The sequence below is a fragment of the Oncorhynchus tshawytscha genome, linkage group LG06, assembly GCF_018296145.1.
Source record: "Oncorhynchus tshawytscha isolate Ot180627B linkage group LG06, Otsh_v2.0, whole genome shotgun sequence".
Classification (NCBI taxonomy): Eukaryota; Metazoa; Chordata; class Actinopteri; order Salmoniformes; family Salmonidae; genus Oncorhynchus; species Oncorhynchus tshawytscha.
In genome coordinates this window covers 50,059,685-50,068,324 of record NC_056434.1, presented here as the reverse complement: position 1 = coordinate 50,068,324, position 8,640 = coordinate 50,059,685, and the positions used below count along the sequence as shown (strand labels likewise).

The window sequence follows — 8,640 nt, the reverse complement described above, 5'->3', positions numbered from 1 at the left end:
CTGAAGAGATGAGTCTTCAATAAAGACTTAAAGGTTGAGACCAAGTCTGCGTCTCTCACATGGATAGGCAGACCATTCCATAAAAGTGGAGCTCTATAGGAGAAAGCCCTGCCTCCCACTGTTTGCTTAGAAATTCTAGGGACAGTAAGGAGGCCGGCGTCTTGTGACCGTAGCGTACGTTTAGGTATGTACGGCAGGACCAATATTCAACGCCTTTGATATGACAAGCTTAAATAAGTTCAAGAGTCAAATTAATGTGCTTAACACGTCGCATGGACTCCCTCTTTGTGCAATAATAGTGTTTAAAATGATTTTTGAATGACTATCTCATCTCTGTACCGTCTCTCAGTCAAGGTTTGAATTTCAAACACATATTCAACTACAAAGACCAGGGAAGTTTTCCAATGCCTCGCAAAGAAGGGCACCTATTGGTTTATGTAAAATTTTAAAAAGCAGACAATGAATATCCCTTTAACTATGACAAATGTATTAATTACACTTTGGATGGTGTATCAATACACCTAACTCAGTTGCCGGAGAGGAAGGAAAACATGTAGGAATTTCACTATGAGGCCAATGGTGACTTTAAAACAGTTACAGAGTTTAATGACTGACTGTGATAGGAGAAAACTGAGGATGGATCAACAACATTGTAATTACTGCACAATACTAACATAAATGACAGAGTGAACAGAAGGAAGCCTGTAAAAAAATATGCATCCTGTTTGTAATAAGGCTCTAAAGTAAAACAGAAAAAAATGTGGCAAAGAAACAAACTTTTTATTTTTGGGTACATCACTGAGTACCACTCTTCATATTTTCAAGCATGGTGGTGGTTGAATCATGTTATGGGTATGCTTGTCATCTGCAAGGACTAGAGAGCTAAGCACAACCAAAATCCTAGAGGAAAACCTGTTTCAGTCTGCTTTCCAACAGACACTGGGAGACAAATTCACCTTTCAGCAGGACAATAACCTAAAACACAAGGCCAAATACACACTGGAGTTGCTTACAAAGACGACATTGAATATTCCTGAGTGGCCTAGATACAGTTCTGACTTAAATCGGCTTGAGAATCTATGGCAAGAATTGAAAATGGCTGTCTAGTAATGAACAACAACCAACTTGACAGAGCTTGAAGGATTTTTAAAAGAATAATGACCAAATATTGTACACTAGGTGTGCAAAGCTCTTAGAAATTTACCCCCAAAAGACTCACAGCTGTAATCGTTGCCCAAAGGTGATTCTAACATGTATTGACTCAGGGGGTTGAATACTTATCTAATCAAGATATATTACTGTTTTATTTTTCATAAATTTTTTACAATTGTTCACATTTTTCTTCACCCCATTAACTTTACAGAGTATGTTGTGTAGACCGTTGACTAAATCCCACCTTGTAACACAGCAAAATGTGGAAAAAGGTCAAGGGGTGTGAATACTTTCTGAAGGGACTGTATACTGTCAAAATAACAAAAGCCATATATTTCTCTTGCAGTAGATGACACTGACAGCAGCTGGCATGCAGGCTCATGTTGGATGTGAAGTTAGAGCAGCACATCCACCTCAATGCTGCCACATCTATTAGTTCTTTCTGTGTGAAGCTCTGCCCAACCACAGTCACATTTACTCAGATCATATCAATAAGCTGTCCCCATAAATTGGATACACTCGCCACCTGGTGGTTAAATCAACTCACACCTGAAATCAAAATACTGTAACTGTACATTTCTCCATCATTTTCTCTCTTGATGGGATCTGAATAATGGAAAAAGGGAAGGGGTCTGAATGCACTGTAATGCACTTGTTTTTGGTCACTGGTTCAGGAATGGCTGAAAAATCACATCATGTATATAAAATGAACACTACAAATAGCACTGTTGAGATATTTGGAAAACCACAGTATCAATCAACAATATAATCATACTTTTAGTAAAAATATTTATCTTTAACTTACTATGCAATTTTACTGGTTCAGGATTTATGCAAAACAGTTGAAACTGTTGAACTGTTGAAAAATATAGAGGGCAGTTTACGGAGAAAGGTGGAATGGACTGAGAGTAGCTGAGGGGTGGGTTTCACCTGTCTTTGTGCTTGTCTCCACCCCCCACCAGGTGTGTCCCATATCCCCTCATTATCCCCTGTGTATTTATACCTGTGTGCTCTGTCTGTTGCCAGTTAGTTTTGTTCATCAAGCCCACCAGCGGTTTTCCTCTTGCTCCTGTCTTGTCTATAGTTACTGTTTTCTAGTTTTCCCAGTTTTGACCATTCTGTCTGCCCTGACCCTGAGCCTACCTGTTGTCCTGTACCTTGCCTCACCACATAGTATTATTGACCTGTTCTAGTAATAATTGACCTGTTTTAGTAATTATCACAGTGTTACTTCGACACTGTCTGCATCTGGGTCTTCCCCAAAACGTGATATATAATGTACATCAAATATCAAATTACTTTATTCTTACTACGTAACTACTGTCAATATTTTGTTTTCTAAATGCCATGTACGTAAAATGTGTGGAATGTACATGTAACAACAAAAGAAAAAGCTGTAAAAACAATGCTTATTTTGTCCTACAAAGATGGGGGGTGGTGAGGTGGTGGATGGGCCACCCATCTTATAACACACGTCTCCTGCACCACTAGGGGCGTTAAAACTCTAGACTACTTTTATTCTACCCACAGAAACGCATAAGACCCTTAATCATCCTACGTTCTGCAAATCTGACCATGAGTCTATTCTCCTGCTTCCTGTATACAAACAAAAGCTCAAACAGGAAGTACTAGTGATGTGCTCAATGTCCGGTGAAGCAGACGCGAGGCTATAATACTTTTTGCGAGTACAGACTGGTATATGTTCCAGGATTCATCTGATAACATTGAGGAGTTTACCACATCAGTCACTGGCTTCATCAATAAGTGCATAGACGACGTCGTCCCAACAATGACTATACGAACATATCCAAACCAAAACCATGGATTATAGGAAATATCTGTGCTGGGCAAAAGGCTAGAGCTACCGCTTACAATAAATAACACATAGACATGGACAAATACAAGAAAGAATGCTATGACCTCCAACGAGACACCAAAAATGCAAAAGGACAATATAGGAGGAAGGTGGAATCCTATTACACCGGCTCTGACGCGCGTCAGACGATAACGGATTACAAAGGGAAAACCAACCATAAGATGCCCAGTGATGCAGAACTCCCAAACAAGATAAACGCCATTAATGCTCACTTCGAGGAATACAACACTGAGTCTTGCGTGAAAGCCCCTGTTGTTCCGGATGACTGTGTGATCTCGCTCTCCATGGCCGAAGTGAGAAAAACGTTTTAAAAGGTTAACACTCGCAAGGCTGCCGGGCTAGGATGTGTACTCGAACCATGTGCAGACCAGCTGGCAAGTGTCTTCACAGACATTTTCATTCTTTCCTTGTTCCAGTCTGTAATCCCAACATGTTTTAAGCTGACCACTATTGTCCCTTTTTCCCAATAACTCCAAGGTAACCAGCCTCATTTATTGCTCTCTGTGGCCAATGTGAGTAAAACCTTTCAGCAGTTTCAAGTTTCTTGTCGTCCACATCACTAAGGACTTGGTCCACACACACCCAGCGCCTATCTTGCACTCTATGCACACTCACGACTTATATACACACTGTATACATACTCACACACTACACAATATACTCACACAAAAGTCACACACGTTCACATACACTTCATACGCGCACATACAGACATAACACACACATGCATACCGCTCACATCAACACCATTATCACAGAAACCCTAGACCCACTCCAATTTCGCATACTGCCACAACAGATCCACAGATGATAGAGATGAGAGAGATTTCTATTGCACTCCACAATGCCCTTTCCCACCTGGACAAAAGGAACACCTATGTGAGAATGCTATTCATTGACTACATCTCAGCGTTTAACACCAAGGTACCCTCAAAGCTCATCACTAAGCTAAGGACCCTGGGACTAAACACCTCCTTCTGCAACTGGATCCTGGACTTCCTGACGGGCTGCCCCCAGGTGGTGAGGGTAGGTAGCAACACATCTGCCACGCTGATCCTCAACAATGGAGCTCCACAGGGGTGCGTGCTCAGTCCCCTCCTGTACTCCCTGTTCACCCACGACTGCATGGCCAGGCACGATTCCAACACCATCATTAAGTTTCCAGACGACACAACAGTGGTAGGCCTGATCACCGACAACGACGAGACAGCCTATAGGGAGGAGGTCAGAGACCTTGCCGGGTGGTGCCAGAATAACAACCTATCCCTCAACGTAACCAAGACTAAGGAGATGATCGTGCACTACAGGAAAAGGAGGACAGAGCATGCCCCCATTCTCATTGGCGGGGCTGTGGTGGAGCAGGTTGAGAGCTTCAAGTTTCTTGGTCTCCACATCAACAACAAACTAGAATGGTCCAAGTGCACCAAGACAGTTGTGAAGAGGGCACAATTATTTTTTTCACCTTTATTTAACCAGGTAGGCAAGTTGAGAACAAGTTCTCATTTACAATTGCGACCTGGCCAAGATAAAGCAAAGCAGTTTGACACATACAACGACACAGAGTTACACATGGAGTAAAACAAACATACAGTCAGTAATACAGTATAAACAAGTCTATATACGATGTGAGCAAATGAGGTGAGATAAGGGAGGTAAAGGCAAAGTAAATACAATATAGCAAGTAAAACACTGGAATGGTAGATTTGCAGTGGAAGAATGTGAAAAGTAGAAATAAAAATAATGGGATACAAAGGAGCAAAATAAATAAATAAATAAAATAAATACAGTAGAGAAAGAGGTAGTTGTTTGGGCTAAATTATAGGGGGGCTATGTACAGGTGCAGTAACCTGTGAGCTGCTCTGACAGTTGGTGCTTAAAGCTAGTGAGGGAGATAAGTATTTCCAGTTTCAGAGATTTTTGTAGTTCGTTCCAGTCATTGGCAGCAGAGAATTGGAAGGAGAGGCGGCCAAAGAAAGAATTGGATTTGGGAGTGACCAGAGAGATAAACCGATAAATATATATGCGATATACGATAAAGCCTATTCCCCCTCAGAAAACTGAAAAGATTTGGCATGGGTCCTGAGATCCTCAAAAGGTTCTACAGCTGCACCATCGAGAGCATCCTGACTAGTTGCATCACTGCCTTGTACGGCAATTGCTCGGCCTCCGACCGCAAGGCACCTCCGACCGCAAGGCACTAGTGCGTACGGCCCAGTACATCACTGGGGCTACACTGCCTGCCATCCAGGAACTCAGCACCAGGCGGCGTCAGAAGAAGGCCCTAAAAATTGTCAAAGACCCCAGCCACCCCAGTCATAGACTGTTCTCTCTACTCCGCATGGCAAGCAGTGCCATAGTGCCAAGTCTAGGGCAAAAAAGGCTTCTCAACAGTTTTTACCCCCAAGCCATAAGACTCCTGAACAGGTAATCAAATGGCTGCCCAGACTATTTTGCATTGTGTGCCCCCCCAACCCCTCTTTTTACGCTGCTGCTACTCTCTGTTTATCATATATGAATAGTCACTTTAACTATACATTCATGTACATACTTCCTCAGTTGGGCCGACCAACCAGTGCTCCCGCACATTGGCTAACCGGGCTATCTGCATTGTGTCCCGCCACCCACCACCCGTCAATCCCTCTTTTACGCTACTGCTACTCTCTGGTCATCATATATGCATAGTCATTTTAACCATATCTACATGTACATACTACCTCAATCAGCCTGATTAACCGGTGTCTGTATGTAGCCTCACTACTTTTATAGCCTCGCTACTGTATATAGCCTGTCTTTTTACTGATGTTTTATTTCTTTACTTACCTATTGTTCACCTAACACCTTTTTTGCACTATTGGTTAGAGCCTGTAAGTAAGCATTTCACTGTAAGGTCTACCTACACCTGCTGTGTTCGGCGCACGTGACAAATAAACTTTGATTTGATTTTATTTATCTGTTGTTGCTAAATCATATTCAAAAGATTAGCCAGCTGGCTAGGTTAGGCTGGTTCTGGGGCTGGCTTTGTCATAAGCATTTAGTGAAAATAAAATCCAGCACTGAAAAGAAACGTAGACTTAAAAGTATTAGCATGTCATATCATAGGGCATTGGCATGAAAAATATCGTAAGTTAACACTTTTCCTTATTTTCCTTTGTCACATAACTGCTGCTTATTCTTTGGGTGTCTAGGACGGTTTGTTGTAAAGCACTCTGCGACAATCATTGTTATGAAAAGGGACAGACAAATAACATTTGTAAGGAATGATTTTGATGTGCTGCACTGAAGCATTATTTGTTAGAGGACTTGGTCCTTTTCTGTCCCTTTCATCATGAATATCTAAAAATGACTTAGAATTATGTTATCTTGACTGCTAGTGCAATCCTAAAGGATAATTGTGAAGCGCTTCGAAATGGAAATGTGCTCATCTGAAGTACACTGCTCAAAAAAATAAAGGGAACACTTAAACAACACAATGTAACTCCAAGTCAATCACACTTCTGTGAAATCAAACTGTCCACTTCGGAAGCAACACTGATTGACAATAAATTTCACATGCTGTTGTGCAAATGGAATAGACAACAGGTGGAAATTATAGGCAATTAGCAAGACACCCTCAATAAAGGAGTGGTTCTGCAGGTGGGGACCACAGACCACTTCTCAGTTCCTATGCTTGCTGGCTGATGTTTTGGTCACTTTTGAATGCTGGCGGTGCTTTCACTCTAGTGGTAGCATGAGACGGAGTCTACAACCCACACAAGTGGCTCAGGTAGTGCAGCTCATCCAGGATGGCACATCAATACGAGCTGTGGCAAGAAGGTTTGCTGTGTCTGTCAGCGTAGTGTCCAGAGCATGGAGGCGCTACCAGGAGACAGGCCAGTACATCAGGAGACGTAGAGGAGGCCGTAGGAGGGCAACAACCCAGCAGCAGGACCGCTACCTCTGCCTTTGTGCAAGGAGGAGCACTGCCAGAGCCCTGCAAAATTACCTCCAGCAGGCCACAAATGTGCATGTGTCTGCTCAAACGATCAGAAACAGACTCCATCAGGGTGGTATGAGGGCCCGATGTCCACAGGTGGGGGTTGTGCTTACAGCCCAACACCGTGCAGGACGTTTGGCATTTGCCAGAGAACACCAAGAATGGCAAATTTGCCACTGGCGCCCTGTGCTCTTCACAGATTAAAGCAGGTTCACACTGAGCACATGACAGACGTGACAGAGTATGGAGACGCCGTGGAGAACGTTCTGCTGCCTGCAACATCCTCCAGCATGTCCGGTTTGGCGGTGGGTCAGTCATGGTGTGGGGTGGCATTTCTTTGGGGGGCCGCACAGCCCTCCATGTGCTCGCCAGAGATAGCCTGACTGCCATTAGGTACCGAGATGAGATCCTCAGACCCCTTGCGAGACCATATGCTGGTGCGGTTGGCCCTGGGTTCCTCCTAATGCAAGACAATGCTAGCCCTCATGTGGCTGGAGTGTGTCAGCAGTTCCTGCAAGAGGAAGAAATTGATGCTTTGGACTGGCCCGCCCGTTCCCCAGACCTGAATCCAATTGAGCACATCTGGGACATCATGTCTCGCTCCATCCACCAACGCCACGTTGCACCACAGACTATCCAGGACTTGGCGGATGCTTTAGTCCAGGTCTGGGAGGGGATCCCTCAGGAGACCATCCGCCACTTCATCAGGAGCATGCCCAGGCATTGTAGGGAGGTCATACAGGCACGTGGAGGCCACACACACTACTGAGCCTCATTTTGACTTGTTTTAAGGACATTACATCAAAGTTGGATCAGCCTGTAGTGTGGTTTTCCACTTTAATTTTGAGTGTGACTCCAAATCCAGACCTCCATGGGTTGATAAATTTGATTTCCATTGATAATTTTTGTGTGATTTTGTTGTCAGCACATTCAACTATGTAAAGAAAAAAGTATTTAATAAGAATATTTAATTCATTCAGATCTAGGATGTGTTATGTTAGTGTTCCCTTTATTTTTTATTGAGCAGTGTATAATTTGAAGATTGGTGGGTGATTTGGGACGAACCAAGCACTTGAGGTACATGCCCATGAAATCACCAAGCCAAACTGGCCAAACTCTATGGCAGCATCCAAAGGGCTTGAATTGTCGAGCTCTCCCCGTAATATTTATTCCAATTTTTGCAAATGGATTGTCGTTTCTCTTTGCTTATTTGAGCTGTTCTGGCCATAATATGGACTTGGTATTATACCATATAGGGCTATCTTCTGTATACCACCCCTACCTTGTCACAACACAGCTGATTGTCTCGAACACATTAAGGAGGAAAGAAATTCACAAATGAACTTTTAACAAGGCACAACTGTTAATTGAAATGCATTCCAGGTGACTTCCTCATGATGCTGGTTGAGAGAATGCCAAGAGTCTGCAAAGCTGTCATCGAGGCAAAGGGTGGCTACATTGCAAAATCTAAAGTATATCTTTATTTGTTTAACACTTTTTTGGTTACTACATGATTCCATATGTGTTATTTCATAGTTTTGTTGTCTTCACTATTATATAAAAATAGTAAATAGTAAAAACATTTAAGTAGAAAAACCCTGGAATGAGTAGGTATGTCCAAACTTTTGACTGGTACTGT

At 42.9% G+C, this 8,640-nt stretch overlaps 1 pseudogene; it reads left to right on the top strand.

Moving 5' to 3' along the window:
• The first annotated feature begins 3,189 nt into the window (after nt 1-3,189).
• The window catches only part of LOC112253495, a 30,820-nt pseudogene continuing 25,369 nt past the window's right edge, over nt 3,190-8,640 (top strand).